The sequence below is a fragment of the Pongo pygmaeus genome, chromosome 2 (genome assembly GCF_028885625.2).
Source record: "Pongo pygmaeus isolate AG05252 chromosome 2, NHGRI_mPonPyg2-v2.0_pri, whole genome shotgun sequence".
Classification (NCBI taxonomy): Eukaryota; Metazoa; Chordata; class Mammalia; order Primates; family Hominidae; genus Pongo; species Pongo pygmaeus.
In genome coordinates, this window is record NC_085930.1 from 101,971,027 (window position 1) to 101,997,439 (window position 26,413).

General features: G+C 44.0%; 1 protein-coding gene, 1 non-coding gene and 1 pseudogene across 5 annotated transcripts in view; 1 reads left to right on the forward strand and 2 right to left on the reverse strand.

The window, feature by feature from the left end:
• RAD54L2 (RAD54 like 2) overlaps nt 1–26,413 on the reverse strand; it is a 130,368-nt gene that overhangs the window by 48,299 nt on the left and 55,656 nt on the right. The gene's annotated exons all lie outside the window — the stretch shown is intronic.
• Nucleotides 10,350–10,475, forward strand: LOC129034434 (U6atac minor spliceosomal RNA). The gene has a single exon (XR_008501910.1). It is a non-coding gene; the product is annotated as a U6atac minor spliceosomal RNA (small nuclear RNA).
• LOC129034159 (protein GVQW1-like) lies at nt 12,462–13,377 on the reverse strand (annotated as a pseudogene).

The following is a 26,413-nucleotide window of genomic DNA, read 5'->3' on the forward strand; positions in this document are numbered from 1 at the left end:
AATCCCAGCATTCTGGGAGGCTAAGGTGGTAGGATCACTTGACCCCAGGAGTTCAACACCAGACTGGGCAACATAGAGAAACCGCCATCTCTACAAAAAAAAAAAAAAAAAAAAAAAAATTAGCTGAGCATAGTGGTACAGGCCTGTAGCAACCCAGGAGGCTGAGGTGGGAGGACTGCTTGAGCCCAGGAGGTTGCGGCTACAGTGAGCCAAGGTTATACCACTGCACCACACTCTATTCTGGGCAACAGAGCAAGACCCTGTCTATTAAAATTAAATTAAAAAAAAAAAAGACTCAAAGTCTCACCATATTTCTCCTGATATGATGCAACTGGATGCACACACTACAAGCTACGATGTCTGTGTGCCAAAAACTCTGCACCGGAGCCTGAACACACCTTAAGATCTCACTCTTAGTTTACAAAAATACAGAGGACAACAGCAGAATGCAGTCTCTACAATACATAATGCACAGAGACCATTGTTTAATCAAAATTCACTAGATATGCAAAGAAACAGGAAAATATGATCCACAGCCCAGAAAATTCAGTCAAGAGCAATGTAGATAGACTAGCTGTTAGACTGCCAGCCGGGACCTTCCTAAATTGCTTACCTTCAGAAGCCAAGAGAAATAATATTGTTTTAAGCCACTAAGTTTCAGGGTGATTTATGACACAACAGTAGTTAATTGAAATAGAAATTTGGTACATGGGTCCCGCCACACAATAAAAAATTAAACCATGACACTGTATTTGAGATAATGTGGTGAATGGAAAACTGGAAAGGCCATGAGGAGACCGGCAGTAAAAGCCTACAGGTCATCAAGGACATTGTTGGTAAAGTATAAAGGAAAATGTTATAGGAAGCTGGAAAAAAAAAAAAAAGAGAGACACATTGCACTGTGTCAGAAACTTTAGCAACTCTGTCACCTGCAATAATATGAAAAACAGAGATTGAATCCAGAGCAGGCCTATGAGACCTTTTGTTACTGTCTCAAAAACATTTAAGATAGTGCCTAGGCCAGGCGCGGTGGCTCATGCCTATAATCTCAGCACTTTAGGAGGCCAAGGCAGGCGGAACACGACGTCAGGAGTTCGAGACCGGCCTGACCAACATGGTGAAACCCCGCCTCTACTAAAAATACAAAAAATTAGCCACGCGTGGTGGTGGGCGCCTATAATCCCAGCTACTCAGGAGGCTGAGGCAGAAGAATTGCTTGAACCCAGGAGGCAGAGGTTGCAGTGAGCTGAGATCACGCCACTGCACTCCAGCCTGGGCAACAGAGCGAGACTCTGTCTCAAACAAACAAACAAACAAACAAACAAACAAAAAAGAGTGCCTCACAGACCTTTTCCAACAGACAAGAGGCCTCCTGAAGATCTTAAAGGCATACCTAGCGGACCTTCTCCATTAAACAGAGCTTAGAAAAATCTTAGAATATTATCCCACAGCAGCTTCAGGAATTTCCCACCCACATTCAAGGGAAAGAAATTAGAATCCATCTCTCAATTGGAGGAGTATCAAGGTCAACTCTAGAAAAGCATGTGGGATAGAAGATATTGTTTTATTTATTTATGGAAAAGTCTGCCATATTCCACTCTCTGGCCACAGTAACTCACATTCTTCTCATATGCAAAATATACTTCCCTCTCTGAAGAACCCCCCCCAAGTCACTACAGCGTCAGCTCAAAGTCCAAGATCTTATTGTCTAACTCAAATTGACATATGGATGTGGCTCTCCACTGTAGTTCCTTGGATACACTTCTTAAGTATAGTTTCTCCGTCCTTCTTTCTTTATTTTTTCAGACAGTCTTGCTCTGTCACCCAGTCGGGGGTACGGTGGCACAATCAATTCTCACTGCAGCCACCACCTCCAGGATTCAAGCGATGAATCCTCCCACCTCAGGCCCCTGAGTAGCCGGACTACAGACACACACCATCACATCTGGCTAATTTTGTAACAAAGATTTAATAAAGCAGGACACAAAAAGCTCAAATCACAAAGAAAAAAATGGTAAAATGTACTTCATCAAAATTTAAAACCTCTGCTCCTCAAAAGACACCCACAGAAAAAGGAAATCAAGTCACAATCTGGCCACAATCTGGCGCAGTGGCTCACACCTGTAATCCCAGCACTTTGGGAGGCCAAGGCAGGCAGATCACGAGGTCAGGAGATCAAGACCATCCTGGCTAACATGGTGAAACCCTGTCTCCACTAAAAAAAAAACAAACAAACAAAAAAACAAAATATTAGCCGGGCATGGTGGCACGTGCCTGTAGTCCCAGCTACTCGGGAGGATGAGGCAAGAGAATTGCTTGAACCCAGGAAGCGGAGGTTGTAGTGAGGCGAGATCACACCACTGCACTCCAGCCTGGGCGACAGAGTGAAACTCCGTCTCAAAAAAAAAAAGACATATATCTAGAAACATGTATGTATTAAATATACATTATTTATTGTATATTTAAAATGTGTGTTTATATTTTAGAGACAGAATTTTGTTCTGTCACGAGAGTTGAAGTGCTGTGGCACAATCATGGCTCACTCACTGCAGCCTGAAACTCCCAGGTTCAAGTGATCCTCCTGCTCAAGTAGTTCTCCTGAGCAGCTGGGACTACAGGCAAGCACTACCACACGTAGCTAATTTTTAAATTTTTTGTAGAGACAGGGTCTCACTATGTTGCCCAGGCTGATCTTAAATTCCTAGCCTCAAGTAATCCTCCCACCTCAGCCTCCCAAATCTCTGGGGTTACAGACATGAGTCACCATACCTGGCCTAGAATATATTTCTAAAACTCTTACAACTCAGTAACACTACACAGAATCCAATAAAAAGGGGCAAATGAGGAGAAACAGATACTTTACAAAAAGAGACATATAAATAGCCAACGAACATGTGAAAAGATGCTCAATATCATTAGAAAAATGCAAATTTAAAATATGAGATGACATTTGACACTCACTAGAATAACTAAAACTAACAAGTGCTAACAAAGATGTGGGGCACCTGGAACTCTCATACACTGCTGGCAGGAGTAAAGAGTGGTATAATCACTTTGGGAAACACTTTGGCAGTTTCTTATCAAGTTAAACACATCTATTATATAACCCAGTGATTCACTTCTTGGTATTTTATCTAAGAGAAATGAAAACATATCTATAATTTTGAAAAAAACAGCAAACCATCTCTAGATGAATGTTCAGAGCAGCTTTATTCAAGGAGTCAAATGTCCATCAACAGGTGAATGGATAAACAAGTTTTAATACACTCATACAATTGGAATACTACTCAACAATAAAAAGGAACAAACTACGGACACGTGCAACAACACAGATGAATCTCACAGACATTATGCTGAACAAAAGAGGCCATACACAAAAGAATATGTATTGTATAATTTCATTTATATCAAATTCTAGAATAGGCAAAGCTAATCTATAATGACAGAAATCAGTTCATTGGTTGCCTGGAAAATTAAAGCGCAGAAAGAGGAATTTCTGGGACCATGGATATTTTCTTTTCTTTTCTTTTCTTTTTTTTTGAGACAGAGTCTCACTCTGTCACTCAGGCTGGAATACAGTGGCACAATCCCCATTCACTGCAACCTCCGCCTCCTGGGTTCAAGCAATTTTCCTGCCTCAGCCTCCCAAGTAGCTGGGATTACAGGCGCCTACCACCAAGCCCAGCTAATTTTTCTATTTTTAGTAGAGACGGGGTTTCACCATGTTGGCCAGGCTGGTCTCGAACTCCTCACCTCAGGTGATCCATCCACCTCAGCCTCCCAAACTGCTGGGATTACAGGCATGAGCCACCACGCCCAGCTGACAGTGGATATTTTCTTTACCTTGATTATTACCTGGATGTATACAACCAATAGTCGTGTACATGTGAAATATGTGAGTTTTATTGTATTTAAATTACACATTAATGCTGATTTTTTTTAAAAAACTTATGATATTGCTAAAGTTATGCTTAGAAGGAAATACATAGCCTTAAATGAACAAGTTTAAAAAGAATAAAAGGTAAAAAATCAATGATATAAATTTTCTTCTCAAGGAATTAGAGATACCAGAAGTTGGAAGGGTAGGGAAGAGAGGATGAAGAGAGATTGATTAATGGGTATAAATATACAGTATAATAGAAGAAATAAGACCTAGTGTTTGATAGATCAGTAGGATGACTATACAATACTCTACTGTCTTATTTCAAAATAGCTAGAAGGGAATAATTTAAATGTTTCTAGCATAAAGGAAAGACAAATACTGAAGGGTATAGATATCCCAATTATACTGATTTGATCTTGAAAAATATGAATGTATTAAATTATCACGTGTGCCCCCCAAATATGTACATTATGCATCAATTTAAAAAAACTTTTTTTGAAAAAGAAATTAGAGAAAGAACTAGAAATTAAACGCCAGAAAAGTAGTAGGAAGAAAACAAAAAGCAGATTAATAAAACAGAGAAATGAAAAATAATGTTAAGAATTAAAACATTGTAATATTCTTTATAAACCAGACATAAGTTTAAAAAAAGAACAAAACCACAACCAAAACTTGATTGTTTTGAAAAGACAAGTACAAATGCTGCCTCCTCAGAAGACTCCTGACCACTCTAGCTGAAATAGGCCCTTCCTCCCCACTGCTGGGGCTCACTCCTTTATTGTCGACATGATTTTTACCAAGATCTTACCAATTTTAGTAATTTGATCAAACACTTGTCACCTGTCTCCCCTTCTAGAATGTAGCTCCTTGAGGGCAAGGATTATGTCCATCTCATTCACCATTGTATCATTATGCCTGACAAAAATGCCTGTCACATAACAGACATTCAATAATTAATTTTAAATGAGCTTAGTTTTAAAATTTTGCCACTAGAGTAAAATATGTATGAATAAAAAATCCACTGAGGTATATCAGATCTTATTCAATATGTTTATTTATCATCCACAACCACACATTGATATTCTCTGTGGACCACACTTTCCCTAATTTTTCATGTTATACAAAGCCAGTATATTTGCCAAGAGGCCTAAATAAATTAAAGAATCGGCTGGGAGCAGTGGCTCACGCCTATAATCCCAGCCCTTTGGGAGGCCAAGGCGGGTGGATCACCTGAGGTCAGGAATTCAAGATCAGCTTGGCCAACATGGTGAAACCCCATCTCTACTAAAAATACAAAAAATTAGCCAGGCACGGTCATGGGCACCTGCAACCCCAGCTATTTGGGAGGCTGAGGCAGGAGAATCGCTTTAACTTGGGAGGCAGAGATTGCAATGAGCCAAGATCACACCACTGCACTACAGCCTGGGCAACAAGAGCAAAACTCCATCACAAAAAAAAAAATAAAATAAAATATAATGAAATAAAATAAAAAATTAATTAATTAAAAACTCATGCAAACCAAAATGTAATTCACCTTTGAAATAGTCATGAAGCCAGTTTGAGAAAAAAAAAAAAAAATTCCCTCTCCCTCTCCATGTCCCTCTCCCTCTCTTCGGTCTCCCTCTGTTGCCGATGCTGGACTGTACTGCCGTGATCTCGGCTCGCTGCAACCTCCCTGCCTCGGGCTCCTGTGATTCTCCTGCCTCGGCCTGCCGAGTGCCTGGGATTGCAGGCGCGCGCCACCACACCTGACTGGTTTTTGTATTTTTGTACTTTTGGTGGAGACGGGGTTTCGCCGTGTTGACCAGGCTGGTCTCCAGCTCCTGGCCTCGAGTGATCTGCCCGCCTCGGCCTCCCGAGGCCGATTGCAGACAGAGACTGCTGGGATTGCAGACCGAGTCTCGCTCACTCAATGCTCAATGTTGCCCAGGCTGGAGTGCAGTGGCGTGATTTCAGCTCGCTACAACCTCCACCTCCCAGCCGCCTGCCTTGGCCTCCCAAAGTGCTAAAATTACAGCCTCTGCCCGGCCGCCACCCCGTCTAGGAAGTGAGGAGCACCTCTGCCCGGCCGCCCCGTCTGGGAGGTGAGGAGCGCCTCTGCCCGGCCGCCACCCCGTCTGGGAGGAAGTGAGGAGCGCCTCTGCCCGGCCGCCACCCCATCTGGGAGGAAGTGAGGAGCACCTCTGCCCGGCCGCCCCGTCTGGGAAGTGAGGAGCGCCTCTGCCCGGCCGCCCCGTCTGGGAGGAAGTGAGGAGCGCCTCTACCCGGCCGCCCCGGTCTGGGAGGTGAGGAGCGCCTCTGCCCGGCCGCCCATCGTCTGGGATGTGAGGAGCGCCTCTGCCCCGCCGCCCCCTCTGGGATGTGAGGAGCGCCTCTGCCCCGCCGCCCCGTCTGGGAAGTGAGGAGCGCCTCTGCCCGGCCGCCCCCTATGGGAAGTGAGGAGCGCCTCTGCCCGGCCGCCCTGTCTGGGAGGTGTACCCAACAGCTCCAAAGAGGCAGCGACCACCGAGAACAGGCCATGATGATGATGGCGGTTTTGTTGAAAAGAAAAGGGGGAAACGTGGAGAAAAGAAAGAGATCAGATTGTTACTGTGTGTGTGTAGAAAGAAGTAGGCATAGGAGACTCCATTTTGTTCTGTACTAGGAGAAATTCTGCCTTGGGATGCTGTTGATCTATGGCCTTGCCCCCAGCCCCATGCTCTCTGAAACATGTGCTGCGTGAACTCAGGGTTAAATGGATTAAGGGCGGTGCAAGATGGGCTTTGTTAAACAGATGCTTGAAGGCAGCATGCTCGTTAAGAGTCATCACCACTCCCTAATCTCAAGTACCCAGGGACACAAACACTGCGGAAGGCCGCAGGGACCTCTGCCTAGGAAAACCAGAGACCTTTGTTCATGTGTTTATCTGCTGACCTTCTCTCCACTATTATCCTATGACCCTGCCATGTCCCCCTCTCCGAGAAACACCCAAGAATGATCAATAAATACTTAAAAAAAAAAAAAAATCCTCATCATAGTTACACCCTGGGATGAAAAAAATCATCATAGCATTAATATTAAAGACTGTTAGGGGGTTCTAATTTAAATATATGTTCAAAAATGAGATTAGAGGCTCCCGGCTGTAATCCCAGAACTTTGGAAGGCCAAGAGAGGAAGATTGCTTGAGCCTAGAGTTCAAGACCAGCCCGGGCAACATAATGATACCTTGTCCCTACTAAAATTTTAAAAATTAGCCTGATATGGTGGCACGTGCCTATATTCCCAGCTACTAGAAGGCCAAGATGGGAGGTTCACTTAAGCCAAGGAGTTCAAGGTTGCAGTGAGTTATCATTGCACCACTGCACTCCAACCTGGGCAACAGAGCAAGATCTTGACTCAAAAAAGAAAAAAAAAAAAGAGATCTGAGAGCAAGGGGACCAAGATCATTCTGACTGCTCAAGAAACAACCTAAGCCAGGTGTGGTGGCTCATGTTTGTAATAGCAGCGCTTTGGGAGGTTGAGGCAGAAGGATCGCTTGAGGTCAGGAGTTCGAGACCAGGCTGAGGAACACAGCAAAAGCCTGTATCTACAAAAAATAAAAAAAAATTAGCTGGGCATGGTGGCGCATGCCTGTAGTCCTAGCTACTTGGAAGGCTAACATGAGAGGATTACTGGAGGCCAGGAGATCTAGGTTACAGGGAACTAAGATCATTCCATTGCCCTCTAGCTTGGGCAACAGAGCAAAACTCTATTTCTAGAGAAAAAAAAAAGAAACAAAACATGAAGAAATGAAATGGCCAGCCTTCCCACTCAGCTCTCACAAGGGATGGGAACAACTACAAACCATTTTTAAAAGACAGCAGGGCTACACAGGGTTTCTAAACCTTAGCACTACTAACATTTGGGATTAGATAACGCTGTGGTGGGAGAAGCTATCCTGTGTGCTGTAGGACGTTTAGCAGCATCCCTGACCTCTATCCACTAGATTCCAGTAGTAGCATCCTGATCGTAACAACCAAAAATATCTCCAGACATTGACAAATGTCCCCTTCAGGGCCAAATCACTCCCAGTTGCGAATCACTGCTTTAGCAGAATTAACGCTAAAACAGTAGTAACAAAACAATCATTCTTAAACACAACTACATGCTTTTTTTTTTTTTTTGTGGAGACAGAGTCTCACTCTAAAACACAACTACATGCCCTTTTTTTTTTTTTTTTGTGGAGACAGAGTCTCACTCTATCACCCAGGCTGGAATGCAGTGGCATGATCTCAGCTCACTGCAACCTCCGCCTCCCAGGTTCAAGCAATTCTCCTGCCTCAGCCTCCCGTAGCTGGGATTACAGGTGTGCGCCACCATGCCCAGCTAATTTTTGTATTTCTACTAGAGACAGGGTTTCGCCATGTTGGCCAGGCTGCTCTAGATCTCCTGATCTCGTGACCCACCCGCCTCAGCCTCCCAAAGTGCTGGGATTATAGACGTGAGCCACCACACCCAGCCTACATGCCTTTTTAACCATCTTAAATTCTATCCCTGTACTGAAGACAGAATTAATTTTGACTCTGCTTAGCATCACGATGATTTTTGGCCACCACTGCAACCACAGGCAAGAATTACCATGCTCTCAGCAAACCAGTCACAAAGTGGGAACGTCTCAGCTAGAGGTAAAAGAAGAAAGACTAAGTTTGATAACTTGAAGGATTCTAGTTAAATTTCTGAATAACACAGAGTTAAGAAAGCACATGCCTGGGGCCGGGTGTGGTGGCTCATGCCTATAATCCCAGCACTTTAGGAGGCCGAGGCAGGTGGATCACAAGGTCAGATGGAGACCATCCTGGCTAACATGGTGAAACCATATCTCTACTAAAAATATTAAAAAATTAGCTGGGTGTGGTGGCAGGCGCCTGTAGTCGCAGTTACTCAGGAGGCTGAGGCTGGAGAATGGCGTGAACCCGGGAGGCAGAGCTTGCAGTGAACCGAGATTGCGCCACCGCGCTCCAGCCTGGGTGACACAAACAAACAAACAAATAAATAAATAAATAAAATAAAGTACATGCCTTTCCTACTAAAATCTTACAGATAGGGTAATATCAAGAAAAATTTCAGAAAGTCCAAACTTTTAAAATCCAAATTAAAACTGAAGACACTGATGAAAATCATATTCCAGTCTTTAAAGTATGCCTCTCCTATGTCCACTTACTTTCTCACTCATGAAATAAATGACTATGAAACAATGGAAAAGATTGCTTAAACTGACTACAATAAAATTACAGGTTTTTTTTTTTTTTTTTTTTTTTACAACAAAGACCATCATGAACAAAGTTAAAACATAAGCCACAGACTAGGTGTTACTAACAACGTAAGTACATAAGTAACAAAGGATTAGTATACCTAGAATACAAAAAGAACATTTACAAACATGTAAAACACTGTTATCTCACATATCCAAACCTAACATCACTGCATCACTGCTTCACAGCAGAAATTTGAGCTGATTCTTTTTGTTTGTTTTGTTTTGTTTTGAGACAGAGTCTTGCTCTGTCACCCAGGCTGGAGTGCAGTGGTGCAATCTCGGCTCACCACAACCTCCGCCTCCTAGGTTCAAGTGATTCTCCTGCCTCAGCTTCCCAAGTAGCTGGGATGACAGGTGCCCACCATGCCCGGCTAATTTCTGTTTTTTTAGTAGAGATGGGGTTTTGCCATGTTGGCCAGGCTGGTCTTAAACTTCTGACCTCAGGTGATCCGCCCACTTCAGCCTCCCAAAGTGCTGGGATTACAGGCGTGAGCCACTGTACCTGGCCTTGAGCTGATTTTTAAAAGTACTCCCCGACTTTCTCCAATCACTCAACTTCATTATTCCATCGGTTATGAGAAAAGATCCACTAATTTTATCTGTCTTTAACCAAAGTCCTTATGCCAAACATAAATGCTGAATCACATATTTAGTTTGATTTCCCTCATTCCTTCCATCTCCCAGAATTCCAGAAGCAATCTTATATGTAGCCATCACCACACATTAAGGATGGGAAACTCTACTGCCCAGGGACCAGAGAACATAGAGAGAGCTAGGTCCTACCTGAAAATGGCTGCAGCTCATTCAAAAGTGCTGTATGAAAGGAGAGAAGGTAGGCCAGGTGCGGTGGCTCACACCTGTAATCCCAGCACTTTGGGAGCCCGAGGCGGGTGGATCACAAGGTCAGGAGTTCAAGACCAGCCTGGCCAAGACGGTCAAACTCGTCTTTAGTAAAAATATAAAAATTAGCCGGGCGTGATGGCTGGCACCTGTAATCCCAGCTACTCGGGAGGCGAAGGCAGAGAATTGCTTAAACACGGAGGCTGAGGTTGCAGTGAGCCAAGATTGCGCCACTGGGCAACAGAGTGAGACTCCATCTCAATCAAAAAAAAAAAAGAAAAGAAAGAAAGAAAGAAAGGAAAAAAGGTTGGGCAACAGAGTGAGACTCCATCTCAATCAAAAAAAAGAAAAGAAAGAAAGAAAGAAAGGAAAAAAGGTTAACACTCCCCTTGACAGGATGAAAGAGGCCCTCGGCCTGACAATACACACATACAGTTAAGGCACAGCCACCTACTTTGAGACATTGAACCATAGCTTTTATAACTAAAAGAATATAATTGGATTGTTTGCAACATAAACAGTAAATGCTTGAGGGGATGGATACCCCATCTTCCATAATGCGATTATTATGCATTGTATGCATGTATCAAACATCTCATATACTCCATAAATATATACACCTACTATGTACTCACAAAAATTAAAAAAAAAAAAGGCAACAGGCAATCCTTGGTCCCTGTTAACCCACCTGAACCCTTCCTTCCAGGCACTGCCAAAGGATTCAAGTGACAATAGGTTGGAGAGGAAATAAGAGCTCCTCTTACAATTTTACCTCCAAGGGTCTCTCATCTCTCTAAGGAAAAAAAAAAAATCTATTAAAGGAATGGGCTAGGTATCTGAATAGGAGAACAGAAGTGATAAAATATTTTCTTGCTTACTTCCCAAAGTATGAGTAAAACATGGAAAGAAATAAAAATAGAATTAAAGCCTTAAGCATATTATTCTTGGAAACCTCAGAATCACTAAAGGGCCAGTGATTCCTCCACCTGCCATTATGCATTAGAAGGAATAAAATGGTTCCAGATGCTGCAGTTGCCTGATGTGTTGGATTTAGAGCTGGTATAAGGGTCATGTCAATCGGTGCTGGGCTTCCTGCCCTTCTTAGGGGCTCCAACTGGCAGCCTGTCTCAAGGAGACCCAGAAAGCTCTCTCCTAGCATCTCCAGAGAGCCTGGGAGCTGAGAGTTGGAGGAGCAAAAGGAATCTTTATATCCCAAAAGGGGAGATTATTAAAGAAGATTCATTCATTCTTTCTGGGTTTTTTTTTTTTTTTTTTTTTTGAGATGGAGTCTTGCTTTTGTCACCCAGGCTGGAGTGCAGTGGCGCAATCTTGGCTTACTGCAACCTCAGCCTCCGGGTTTAAGCAATTCTCTGCTTACTGCAACCTCTGCCTCCCAGGTTCATTCTCCTGCCTCAGCCTCCTGAGTAGCTGGGATTATAGGCGCCTGCTACCACACCCAGCTAATTTTTGTATTTTTAGTAGAGATGGGGTTTCACCATGTTTGGCCAGCCTGGTCTCAAACTCCTGACCTCAAGTGATCCGCCCACCTCGGCCTCCCAAACTGCTGGGATTACAGGCGTGAGCCACCATGCCCAGTCCCAAAGATTCATTCTTTAATAATGAATGAGATACAGGTAATAATAATGAGAACAAATCTGTTTGTAGCCTCGGGGGATTGTGATCCTTCCCTAAGGGCTCAGACAGGTAAAGTCTCATGTTATAGTGCAGAATCACGTCCCTTCTCCCTCCCCAAAATCCATTTTATTTATTTATGTATTTATTTTGAGACGGAGTCTCGCTCTGTTGCCCAGGCTGGAGTGCAGTGGCTCGATCTCGGCTCACTGCAAGCTCCGCCTCCTGGGTTCACGCCATTCTCCTGCCTCAGCCTCCAGAGTAGCTGGGACTACAGGCGCCTGCCGCCACGCCCAGCTAATTTTTTTTACCCCAAATCCATTTTAAATGGTAACAGAGGTATGGAATAGTATACAAATCTTTCCATAACACACAAACTCCTCTAAGGCCCCATGTGAGGTGGCCACATCAAGCAAGAAGAAACTAGGAGAGGAAACTACTGTCCCTTTTAAGAAAGAATGGGCAAAGAGAAACAATAGCTCATTCTGTTTATTTTATTTGAGAGGACTCAGGTATACAAACTAAAGTGATAATCCTCCCAAATTTTTTGCTATTATGTCTGTTACCTTAAGAGAGAAGAAGACAATAAAATTGATCCTATGAACAAACAAAAGCATGCTAGTAACCTGCCGGGTGTGGGGGCGGAATCAACAGAACTCAGTTTACTATTCTATTCTACTGGTGAACACTTTGAAGCACTGAGACTACAAACCACACACACATACACACACACACACACACACACACACACACACACACATACAAATGCCCAGAAGGATTCAGTAGTTGAGAAAAAAAGGACTGAACAAAGACTGGGGTTTCACAAGCAGAGCATCAGATGTCACAGCAGACACCATGCTGGGAAAGCACAAGAGGCAAAGAAGAAATAAGAAACCTTTACAAAATCACAAATTAAAGAATATTGCTATAGCCCATAATTAATGGTTATTCCTCCAGAAAGCCTTCTCTAGGTTCCTTTCTCTTTATTCCAGTGTGCCCAACATTACCACACTGCAGTGCCTATCAGTAAAGCTGCAGAGAGAAAGGCAATGGCTGCTGCTGTCTCTAATTACAATTACTGTTTGAGAAACTACATTCAAAACTAGACGTATTTAAAGTACATAAAATTCAGGCCGGGCGCAGTGACCCATGCCTGTAATCCCAGAACTATGGGAGGCTGAGGCAGGTGGATCACTTGAGGTCAGGAGTTCGAGACCAGCCTAGCCCACATGGTGAAATCCTGCCTCTACTAAAACTACAAAATTAGCCAGGTGTGGTGGTGGGCACCTGTAATCCCAGCTAGTAAGGAGGCTGAGGCAGGAGAATCGCTGAAACCTGGGAGGTGGAGGCTGCACTGAGCCAAGATCACGCCACTGCATACCAGCCTGGGCAACAAGATGAAACGCCATCTCAAAAAAAAAAAAAACCCCTCAAATTCAAGCAAATACATCCTGTTTCTCTATTCTAAATTGTATTAAAAGCCACTGGAAGGCCAGGCGCAGTGGCTTACACCTGTAATCTCAGCACTTTGGGAGGCTGAGGCAGGTGTATCACTTGAGGTCAGGAGTTTCAGACCAGCCTGGCTAACATGGTGAAACCCCATCTCTACTAAAAATACAAAATTAGCTGGGCATGGTGGTGGGGGTCTGTAATCTCAGCTACTCGGGAGGCTGAGGCAGGAGAATCTCTTGAACCCAGGAGGCGGAGGCTGCAGCGAGTGGAGATCGCACCACTGCACTACAGCCTGGGCGATAGATCAAGACTCAGTCTCAAAAAAAAAAAAAAAATTAGCCAGGTATGGTGGTTCACACCTGTAATCCCAGCTACTCGGGAGGCTGAGGCAGGAAAAATCACTTGAACCTGGGAGGTGGAGGTTGCAGTGGGCCGAGATCATGCTACTGTACGCCAGCCTGGGCAACAGAGTGAGATTCCATCTCAAAAAAAAGAAAAAAAGAAAAAAGAAGACCACTGGAAGACTTCAGAAGATAACAATTCAAAGAATACTTAACCACCTTCCCTTCAGGAGGGTTGGCAGAACAACTATTGCCTACAGCCCCAGTCCCAAGTCTGTGGTGAGCCCTGCTAGACAGGAACCCCATTGTATTCCCAGTCATGTCCAAGGCCATCTAACAACTACTCCAGTCACTCCTGCAGGAGCACTGGGTCCAGCCCATCAGCAATGCTTATTATCCTTCTTCAGCTATTTAGTCACCTTGTGAACATAAACTAATTCAGTCATCAAACAACCCTATTAAGGAGGTCATGCTCTAATTGTTCCCATTTTACAGATGAGGACATTTACCTCACAAAGCCCTAAGGAGTAAAGATAAGATTTGATTCCAGGTGGTTGATTTGTCTACAAGATCCATGCTCTAAGCCACCACACTGCACTACTTCCCCTCTACTCCCATTTCCCTGAAAGCTATGTGGGAACAAAATAGAGAGTTCAGATCCACACATGCACTATACCTTGGTTTACAACAAAGGGTACAACAAAAATGCAATGCAGAGTGCTGGATAAATTAGATAACCATACTGGCTGGGATAAAGGGGAATGAACCTCGACCCCTATCTCACATCATACAAAAATCAATTCCAGATGGATTACAAACCTAAACGATGGATTCCAAAACCAAACTCCTATCTGCTCCCCATCTGTACCTCCCCCACAATCTTCCCAAGCTCAGAAAATGGCATCTTCCAGTTTATCAGTCCAAATACCATGGAATTCATCCTTAATTTCTCTCATACAATCTATATCCATTTGACCAACAAATCCTATTACCTCTATCTTCAAAACATATCCTGAATCCAACTACTTTCACCACCTCCACCAAGCTATCATCACCTCCTGCTTAGATTTCTGCATTATCTTCCTAGCTGGTTTCCCTACTTTATCCCTTATCCCCCATACAGGCAATTACCTCCATATCAGCCAGAATGATCTTTTAAAAGTCAGATTGTGTCACTCCTCTGCCCAAACTCTCCAACAGCTCTTGCTATTCCACTTGCCTACAATATTTTTTCCCTAGACAACCACCTGGCTAGCCCACTTACTTCCCTCAGGTGCAGTGGCTCACATCTGTAATTCCATCACTTGGAAGGCTGAGGTGGGAGTACTACTTAAGGCCAGGAGTTCAAGACTAGCCTGGGCAACAGAGCAAGACCCCACCTCTACCCAAAAAATTATTTATTTATTCATTTGTTTATTTTTCAGGCAGCCTTCCAAGCCACAGTAGGCTTGGAGATTCCCTATTATTTATTTATTTATTTATCTATCTATTTATTTATTTTGAGGCAGAGTCTCCTTCTGTCACCCAAGCTGGTGTGTAACAGCACAATCTTGGCTCACTGCAACCTCCACTCCCAGGTTCAAGCAATTCTCCTGCCTCAGCCTCCGAAGTAGCTGGGATTACAGGTATCCACCACCATGTTCAGCTAATTTTTGTATTTTTTAGTAGAGACGGGGTTTCACCTTGTTGGCCAGGCTGGTCTCAAACTCCCAACTTCAAGTGATCCACCTGCCTCGGCCTCCCAAAGTGCTGGGATTACAGGTGTAAGCCACTGCATCCAGCCTATTTATTTATTTTCTGAGACAAAGTCTCACTCTGTCACCCAGGCTGGAGTGCAGTGGCACAAAGTTGACTCACTACAGCCTCAACCTCCTGGCTCAAGTGATCCTCCCACCTCAGCCTCCTAAGCAACTGGTACTACAGGTGCTTGACACCATGCCTGGCTTTTTTTTTTTTTTTTTTGTAGTAGTAATGAGGTCTTCACTATGTTGCCTAGGCTGGTCTCAAACTCCTGATCTCAACTGATCCTCCCATTTCAGTGTCCCAAAGTGCTTGGATTACAGGCATAAGCCACTAGGCCCAGCCTCTCTACAAAAAGTTTTTTAAAAATTAGCTGGAGTGGTGGTATGCACCTGTAGTCCTAGGCACTTGGAGGCCAAGGCAAGTGGATCCTTTCAGCCCAGGAGTTCAAGGCTACAGTGAGCTCTGTCTCTAAAAAGGAAGCACCACCCCAGAAGGAAGCACCACCCCAGACTACCTACTCTCCCTTTCGTCATAACAGTTATACCTTCTGACATATTGTTTATATACTTGTTTACCATCTATCTCTACCTACTAAAATGAAAATCCCATGAGGAGAGGCATTTTTGTTCCCCCATTCCCAATGCCCACGACAATGCCTGGCAAAGAGCAGGTGCTCAATAATTATTATTGAATGACTGAATGAATGTATCTCTTTTCCCTGCTGCTCTCACACACTGTTACTGCTTTCCTAATGCCCCCTGGTCTCTTTGAGACTTGCCATTGTTTTAGGCAGTGATACTCATGGGGCTACACAGCTTTTTAAGCAACTTTGACTCCAAGCCGACTCTTAACTACCAGGTACCTAACTAACAAGAAATTAATTTCAACTAACACATTTGACAAAGTCTATTCTGATAGTCCTATAGATCATACGGTGATCTGTGGGCTGGTGAGTAGTCACGTAGATTCACAGACAGATGAATAACCTTATTCACTGAATGATAATGGTTCATCTAAAGGGAGATCTCTAGCAAAGTGCCACTAAGTTCTATTCTCAGTTTTATCCTATTCCATTTTTTTCCCCATGATGTGGACAGTCAGTAGTGTGACGGAATTCATCATCTAAGCAAAATGAAAGCACATGCCCCACAAAAACTTGTACATGAATGTTCATAGTGGTCTTATTTGTAATTGAAAACAAAAATGAAAAAACAATTTCCTGGGCCAAAAAAAAAGAAAGAAAACGAAGCTGGGTATGGTGGCTCACGTCTTTAATCCCAGCATTTTGGAATGCGAAGGCAGGCACTTGAGGTCAGGAGTTCAAGACCAGCCTGGCCAACAAGGTGAAACCCCGTCTCTATTAAAAATACAAAAACTTAGCTGGGCATGGTGGCAGGCGCCTACAATCCTGGCAACTCGGGGGGCGGAGGCAGAGGTTGCAGTAAGCCGAGATCGCACCACTGCACTCCAGCCTGGGCGACAGGATAAGACTCTTTCTCAAAAAACAAACAAACAAAAACAACAACAACAACAACAAAAACCGAAATGGATAAACAAATTGGGATATATATCCATAAAGTGGAATACTACTGAGTAATGAAAGGGAATGAGCTATTCAAACATACAAAAATGAATCTCTGGCTGGGTGCGGTGGCAAATGCCTGTAATCCTAGCAGTTTGGGAGGCCGAGGAGGGCAGATTATCTGAGGTCGGGAGTTCAAGATCAGCCTGGCCAACATGGTGCAACCCCGTCTCTACTAAAAAATACAAAAAATTAGGCCGGGCGCGGTGGCTCACGTCTGTAATCCCAGCACTTTGGGAGGCTGAGGTGGGTGGATCACGAGGTCACAAGTTCGAGACCAGCCTAACCAACATGATGAAACCCCATCTCTATTAAAAATACAAAAATTAGCAGGGCGTGGTGGCACACGCCTGTAACCCCAGCTACTCAGAAGGCTGAGGCAGGAGAATTGCTTGAACCCCTGAGGCAGAGGTTGCAGTGAGCCAAGATCACGCTATTGCACTCCAGCCTGGGGGACACAGCGAGACTCCCTCCCAAAAAAAAAAAAAAAAAAAAAAAAAAAACAAAAACCCGGGCGCAGTGGTTCCTGCCTGTAATCTCAGTACTTTGGGAGGCTGAGACGGGTGGATCACGAGGTCAGGAGTTCAAGACTAGCCTGGCCAAAATGGTGAAACCTCCTCTCTACTAAAGATACAAAAAAATTAGCCAGGCATGGTGATTAGTTAGGAAATACATTTATTTTAAAAATCATGTGTTCATAACAGTACTCTTAATTTCAGTTCTTCTATTCCATATCTGTATCTCCTCTGTCCCACAGTGAGAACCTTGTTTCCAACAGCATCAATACATTTACTTATTTGCCCAGTCCTACAATATACTCAAAATAGGTGGGTTTTGTTTTTGTTTTTTTTTTGAGATAGAGTCTCACTGTCACTGAGGCTGGAGTACAGTGGCACGATCTTGGATCACTGCAACCTCCGCCTCCTGGGTTCAAGCGATTCTCCTGTCTCAGCCTCCCGAATTGCTGGGATTACAGGTGCATGCCACCACACCCGGCTAATTTTTGTATTTTTAGTAGAGACAGGGTTTCACGATATTGGTCAGGCTTGTCTCTGACTCCTGACCTCACGTGATCTATGTGCCTTGGCCTCCCAAAGTACTGAGATTACAGGCGTGTGCCTCCGTACCCAGCCTCAAAATAGTTTCAAATAGTTTCATTACAAACAATAAATCTAAGTAAAGATCAAGGTTTTACTTTATTTTTTTTGAGACACAGTCTCACTCTGTCACCAAGGCTGGAGTGCAGTGGCATGATCACAGCTCACTGCAGTCTTGACCTCCCAGACTCAATGAGTCTTCCTGCCTCAGCCTCCTGAGTGGCTTGGACTACAGCTGCACGCCACGCCTGGATAATTTTTAAATTTTTTGTAGTGATGGAGTCTCATTATTTTGTTCAGGCCGGTCTTGAACTCCTGGGCTCAAGGGATTCTCCTGCCTTGGACTCCCAAAGTGCTAAGATTATAGGTGTAAGCCATTGTGGCCAGCCCTAAGATTTTTCTTTTTTTACAGTTTTTTTTTTCCATATAATATATCCCACTGACGCTATATAGACAGAGTACTATATTAAAAGTTACTTGGGGCCAGGTGCGGTGGCTCACGCCTGTAATCTCAGCACTTTGGGAGGCCGAGGCAGGCGGATCACAAGGTCAGGAGTTCGAGACCAGCCTGGCCAGCATGGTGAAACCCCGTCTCTACTAAAAATATACTAAAAATACAAAAATTAGCCAGGCATGGTAGCAGGTGCCCATAGTCAGTCCCAGCTACTTGGGAGGCTGAGGCAGGATAATCACTGGAACCCAGGAGGTGGAGGTTGCAGTGATCCGAGATCATGCCACTGTACTCCAGCCTGGGTGACAGTGAGGCTCCGTCTCAAAAAAAATAAAAAAGTTACTTGGGGCCAGGCACAATAGCTCATGCCTGTAATCCCATCACTTTGGGAGGCTGAGGCGGGTGGATCACTTCAGGCCAGGAGTTTGAGACTAGCCTGGTCAACACTGTGAAATCCCATTTCTACTATCTGGTTGGTGCAAAAGTAATCGCGGTTTTTGCCTTTTTTTTTTTTTTTGTAAAAAATACAAAAATTAGCTGAGTGTGGTGGGGGTACACCTACAATCTCAGCAATCTCAGCTACTCAGGAGGCTGAGGCAGGAGAATTGGTTGAACCTGGGAGAAAGAGGTTGTAGTGAGCCAAGATTGCACCACTGCACTCCAGCCTGGGTGACAGAGCATGAGACTCTGTCCCCCCCCCAAAAAAAAGAAAAGAAAAGCTACTTGGATTATTTTTTTTTTCACATTTTTCCCACCTTTATTCAGGTTTGATTGTATACTATTTATATAAAACTAATAAAAACCAAGATAATGATCATGTGTCACCCCTGAAAGTTCTTCTTAAGCCGCTTTAAAGTCCTTCTCTCCTCTCTCTGCCCCTAATCCTATCCCTAGAGAAGCACTAAGCTGCTTTCTGTCATTAAGGATTGGTTTGTATTTTCTAGACTTTTAATATAAATGGAATCACATGATGTATTCTCTCTTGCTCTCTCACTCTCTTTTGGAAAAACTCTAAAACCATGTTTTTCCTCTGCTCTCACACCACTACAACAACAATCATCACCACAGAAGACTTCCAGTGACCAAATGTGTGGGGATTTCTCCCCACCACCAAGCGACCAATTAATTCTGCAGTAGGTATCAGCTAGGTGTCCTCCAAATCAATTCTAACACTATCTACCTGGAGATTATGTCAGATAGTGTCAGATCCATTTAAGTGCTCAGTCACAAGACTGCCCCCCGACGCACACCAGTTGATAGGCTTCATGTTGGGGTTCCCATGAACCCCTCTTTGGGTTCAATTAATTTGCTGGAACCACTCACAGAACTCAGAGAAATATGTTCACTGGTTTATTATAAAGGATATTACAAAGGATACAGATGAGGAGATGCTAGGGTAAGGGATGGGGGAAGGGGTGCAGAGCTTCCATACCCTCCCTTTGTATGACACCCTCCAGAAACCTCCGCATGTTCAGCTATCCATAAGCTCTCCAAACTCAGTCCTCTAGGGTTTTTTGTTTGTTGGAGACAGAGTCTTGCTCTGTCACCCAGGCTATAGTGCAGTGGTACAATCTTGGCTCACTGCAATCTCTGCCTCCTGGGTTCAAGCAATTCTCCTGCCTCAGCCTCCCGCGTAGCTGGGATTACAGGCATGCACCACCATGCCCAGCTAATTTTTGTATTTTTTAGTAGAGACAGGGTTTCACCATGTTGACCAGGCTGGTCTCGAACTCCTGGCCTCAGGTGATCCTCCCTCCTCAGCCTCCCAAAGTGCTGGGATTACAGGCGTCAGCCACCGCACCCATCCCCTCTAGGATTTTTATGGAAGCTTCACGTCAGTATTGCTTCCCCCAGTGTATGAGTGGGACCCTCTCTGGAATGAGGGTCTTATGACCCATAATTAGAAAGGAGGGTTTGGAATTTTAGAGTCCTGCTTTGGGGCAGGTAAAAGGATGGCAGGAGTAGGTCAGAGAGATTCTGTTTCCTGAGGTCTCCCCCTGAGGCCTAACACATGCACCATTATAACAAAAGACTGTAACAAAGACTATGGGAGTTATAAGCCAAATATATATATATTTGAGAGTTATATATATATATGGGAGTTATAAGCCAAATATATATATATATATATATATATATATATATATATATATATATATCATGGGTATTTTAGGCTTAATACCACATTCTTTCTTATTCTCTCTCTCACTTTCTTGCTCTTTTTCTTTCTCTCTTTCTCAGGAGTTCTGGCTTTCACTCAGCATAATTATTTTGATATTCATTCTTTTTTTTTTTTTGAGACAAAGTCTTGCTCTTAGCCCAGGCTGGAGTGCAGTGGCGTGATCTCGGCTCACCGCAACCTCCACCTTCCAGGTTTAAGCGATTCTCCTGCCTCAGCCTCCAGAGTACCTGGGATTACAGGTGAGCACCACTGCACTCTGTCACCCAGGCTGGAGTGCAATGAAACGATCTCGGCTCGCTGCAACCACTGCCTCACGAGTTCAAGCGATTCTCATTCTTCAGCCTCCCAAGTAGCTGGGACTACAGACATGGGCCACCACACCCAGCTAAGTTTTGTATTTTTAGTAGAGATGGGGTTTCGCCATGTTGGCCAGGCTGGTCTCTAACTCCTGACCTCAGGTGAACCACCTGCCTTGGCCTCCCAAGGTGCTGGAATTACAGGCATAAGCCACCGCGCCCAGCCAAAATATCTTATTTCATCTCAAAAAAGTATGTGAATTTTGATTTCTATGTCATAATTTTCATTATAAAAAACATTTAAATTCCTTACCAGTTGAGGTACCGAATCTCCTAACCTTGACACCACTTCACCAATCTTCCAGTAAAACTGACGTTCTAACAAGTTTGTCAAGTTCATCCTAAAGCTCCATAAACTCCCAGTTACCCCCAACCACAAATGGAGGAACTATGTTTGGAAATAAAACCCTTTGGCAAGCAGTCATTCTTAGAATAACCAGTAAGTTACTTACGTCTGTAGTTTCTGGCCTGGGCTTTGATTTGTTTTACAATAAAATTCTTGAGAAAAGCCCTACTCTTTTTTTTTTTTTGAAATGAAGTCTTGCTCTTGTCCCCCAGGCTGGAGTGCAATAGCACGATCTCAGCTCACTGTAACCTCCGCCTCCTGGGTTCAAGCAATTCTCCTGCCTCAGCCTCCTGAGTAGCTGGGATTACAGGCGCCTGCCACCACGCCCGGCTAATTTTTGTATTTTTAGTAGAAACAGGGTTTCACCATGTTGGCCAGGCTGGTCTCGAACTCCTGACCTCAAGTGATCCGCCCGCCTCAGCCCCCCAAAGTGCTGGGATTATAGGCGTAAGCCACTGCACCCGGGCAAGAAAAGCCCTACTCTTGTCTTAGCTGAACATGGCTGTCCACAACGTAGGCCAAACAATTTGGATGAGATGGTGGTGGCTCAGGATACCTTCTTGGAGAACCAAAGACCAAAGAAACCCAGCACAGATAATAAAGTAAAAGCACTGAAGGAAAAGAACTGGGACATCCGGTTTTTCCTTGCAAATATTCACACAAGAAAAAGGGTAGCCTAAAAGAAATGCAAGTGGTAGTGGGAAGGGGAATCTCATTATTAACTAGGATTTGATATATATCTGGAAAATAGCTGAAATTTTGGAGGGAAAATAGCTGAAATTTTGGAGTGAAACTAGGAACTGGATCCATAAATCTGAATGAATAAGAAACATAAAGCTCTTGTTAAACAAAGAAAACATATTAAATTCTAAGAGTCTCCTTTACCCTCCAATCTTTAGTGCATATTCAAGCCCAGGTTTCTTCTTGTTATTTTTCTCCCATGTTTCTCTGCTGCAGGAGGACAAGAAACTACTTTGGAGAAATAATATTAGGATTTTTGCCATCTGTACAGACTGAAAGACTCTTGGACATCTCTCTTGGTCTGGGCTCCCTATCACGGACAGTTGACAGAGCCATCAACCATTAAATAAGAGTCTACTACAGGCTTAAAGAGTGAAGTAAGGCCGGGAGCGGTGGCTCACGCCTGTAATTCCAGCACTTTGGGAGGCCAAGGTGGGTGGATCACTTGAGGTCAGGAGTTTCAGACCAGCCCAGCCAACACGGTGAAACCCATCTCTACTAAAAATACAAAAATTAGTCGGGTGTGGTGGTGTGTGCTGTAATCCCAGCTACTCAGGAGGCTGAGGCAGGAGAATCGTTTGAACCTGGGAGGCGGAGGTTGCAGTGAGCCGAGATCCTGCCACTGTACTCCAGCCTGCACAACAGAGTGAGACTCTGTCTCAAAAAAAAACCCAAAAAACAAACAACAGTGAAGTGACATCAAGGAAATAAATGTGCCAATTAACCAGCAATACACTGGAAAATCCCTTTACAGAGCCACGAAAACATAGGACTCTACCTGCGACATGTATCCAAACATTCCACACTTTCACATCCACTGGAACATACATTAAGCAGCAACTGGAAATAAACTTTTTAAAATAAAGGCTGGATTATTCCAGGAGTTCTCTTCATCTAAATATTCCAAAGTACCTCATGTTGGGGAATAGACTGGACCTGAAGCTAAGCTAGAAGAAAATATGGAGCCCCAAAACCATTACCAGGCCAAGTGTGGTGGCTCACGCTTGTTATCCCAGCGCTTTGGGAGACTGAGGCAGGCAGATTGCTTGAGCCCAGGAGTTCGAGACCAGCCTGGGCAACATGGCAAAACCCTGTCTCTGCAAAAAAAAAAAAAAAAAAAAAAAAATTTGTTAGGCCAGGCGCAGTGGCTCATGCCTGTAATCCTAGCACTTTGGGAAGCCAAGGTAGGAGGACTGCTTAAGGCCAGGAGTTCAAGAGCAGCCTGGCAACATAGAGAGACCCTGTGTCTATTTTTTAAAAAAAATTTAAAAGCCTGTAATCCCAGCAGTTTGGGAGGCTAAGGTGGGTGGACCATTTGAGGTCAAAAGTTCGAGACCAGCCTAGCCAACATGGTGAAACCCCGGCTCTACTAAAAAAAAAACAACACATACACACAAAAATTAGCCAGGCATAGTGGCACATGCCTGTAATCCCAACTACTCGGGAGGCTGAGGTAGGAGAATCGCTTGAACCTGGGAGGCGGAGGTTGCAGTGAGCCGAGATCGCACCACTGTACTCCAGCCCAGGCAACAGAGTGAGACTCCATCTCAAAATAAACTAAAATAAAATAATAATTTTTAAAAAATTTTAAAAATTAGCTGTGCATGGTGACGCATGCCTGTAGTCTCAGCTACCTGGGAGGCTAAGGTGGGAGGACCACCTGACCCTGGGGTGCTGCAGTGAGTCATGATCACGCCACTGCACTCTCCAGCCTGGGTGATCCTGGCTGAGACCCTGTCTCAAAAAAAAGAAGAATGAAAGAAAGAAAGAAAGAAAGAAAAACCATTACATAAGGAAAGCCAATCCCAGAGGCATCAAATTTTGAACCTCTACCTTTAATAACAACAGACCCTAAAGGTGTTAACACCCAACTTTCCCTATCATTCTGAAAGAATAGAGAAAGCTAAGGACAGATATCAGGAGAAAAGAAAAAGGGGGATGAAAAACCAAATCTAAAATGTCTCACAACATGTCATGGGTCCTTTAACATGTTATAAACAAAAAACACGATCTTCTCCTCACTTGAAGGTTGGTTTGAAGACAAAGTCATGGTGCTGTTCTCCAATAGCCAAACCTCCATGTTCTATAATAACCAGTTCTTGCACTACTATCCCACTACTCAACATACAAAGGTCAGTATCATGGAGGAAACAATGCCCTGACTTATTGTAGCAAAGCCAAAAATATCTTTCACTCCCCCATCCACTCCCTATCCTGTTCATCCCACCTTTGTAAGAGATCTCATGATCTTCCTGGGCTTTTACCCATCCCTCTTCAGTCTGCCCTACAAATCCAGTAAGTCACCAAGTCCTATAAAATCCAATGCAACAAGTCTGACCATTTACTCCTCTTGTGTGATCGACTGACACAAACAGTTCTAATCCTCATTACCCTTTCCCATAGAGTTCTACTACAGACCTAACTGATCCTCCCTGTCTACAGGCCATGTTTTTGATACAGTGCTAGAGTAACATTCCTGAAGTCAAAGGTCTGATGGATGCTCCTCGGTAAAAGGGCCCATCGGCCAGGCGCGGTGGCTCATGTCTGTAAGCCCAGCACTTTGGGAGGCTGAGGCGCGTGGATTAATTAAGGTCAGGTGTTTGAAACCAGCCTGGCCAACGTGGTAAAACCCTGTCTCTACTGAAAATGCAAAAAATTAGCAGGATGTGGTGGCATGTGCCTGTAGTCCCAGCTACTCAGGAGGCTGAGGCAGGAGAATCGCTTGAACCTGGGAGGTGAAGGTTGCAGTGAGCCAAGATTGTGCCACCAGCCTGGATGACAGAGCGAGACTCCATCAAAAAAAAAAAAAAAAAAAAAAAAAGCACCCATCAATTCCATGTTGCCTATAAAACAAATTATAAATCACTTCATGATCTGACCATAGGTCATCTCTCCAGTCTCACTCCGGTGATGCCCCCTCTTGTGTCCAGTGCATTAACAAATAAGACGGCTCATCATTCCTTAGCATTTGCCATACTTTCTCTTCTACTTTGCCTTAAACCTGCTGTTACTTCTAACTGTCCTTCCACCTCTGCTCAACAATAATAAACAATCACCTTCTTCCCTCAAAGCAGAAACTAGGAAAGAAAGCAAACATATCATAGGAAAGGGGATTATAAGAATCTATGGTCTCAGAAGCAGCATTGGTTTGAAAAAGGAGCAATGCCTTGAAGACCAAAAGTCCAGCTTTGCCACTTTCTTGCTAAGTTATACTGAGTAAGCCACTCACCTTTCTGAGCCCTAGTTTCCCCATCTGTAAAATGTATCTACCCTACCTAACATACAAGATTATCCAGACAATTAAGTATGCGCCGGGCACAGTGGTTCATGCCTGTAATCCCAGCACTTTGGGAGGCCAAGGCAGGCGGATCACCTGAAGTCAGGAGTTTGAGACCAGCCTGGCCAACATGGTGAAACTCTGTCTCTACTAAATACAAACACTTAGCCAGGCATAGTGGTGCATGCCTGTAATTCCAGCTACTACTCAGGAGGCTGAGGTGGGAGAACTGCTTGAATTCAGGAGGTGGAGGTTGCAGTGAGCTGAGATCACGCCACTGCACTCCAGCCTGGGCAAAAGAGCAGGACTCCATCTCAAAAAAAAAAAAAAAAAAAGAAAAAGAAAAAGAAAAAAGAAAGACAAGTATGATAAAGTGTGTTATGGGGGGATGGAGCTAAAGCTTATAGGGAAAATTATACCTTTAAATGCTTATACAGAAAAAACATCTGAAAATTAATGAGCTACACACATTCCTAAGAAGTCTGAAAGAAAGGCAAAATAAACCCAAAAGAAATAGAAAATTATAAAGTAGAAATTACAAAGAAAACAAACACAATACACCAAAGCCAAAAGACACAGTTTTTTTAAAAGAATAAGATTGTTCACATGCTTCTGTAAACTATGACAAACAATATAAAAGTAAGCTACAGTTATCCAGTAGAGATGAAACTTCAAATAAAAAGGGCTTAAGTGGCCGGGCGTGGTGGCTCACGCCTGTGATCCCAGCACTTTGGGAGGCCAAGACGGGCGGATCACGAGGTCAGGAGATCGAGACCATCCTGGCTAACACGGTGAGACCCCGTCTCTACTAAAAATACAAAAAATTAGCCGGGTGTGGTGGCGGGCACCTATAGTCCCAGCTACTCGGGAGGCTGAGGCAGGAGAATGGCGTGAACCTGGGAGGAAGAGGTTGCAGTGAGCCGAGATCACGCCACTGCACTCCAGCCTGGGCGACAGAGCAAGACTCCATCTCAAAAAAAAAAAAAAAAAAAAAAAAGGGGGCTGAAGTAAGTTTCCTTTGTGAAATGGTTTCTCAGATCTCAGTACTATTGACATTTGGGACAGATAATTGTTGGGGTGAGCTGGGGGCTCTCCTATGCATTGTAGGATGTTTAATAGCATCCTCAGCCTCTATCCACAAGATGACAGTAGCATCCCCACCCCACCCCCAAGAATCCTGACAACCAATGTCTTCACACATTGTAAACTGTTCCCTAA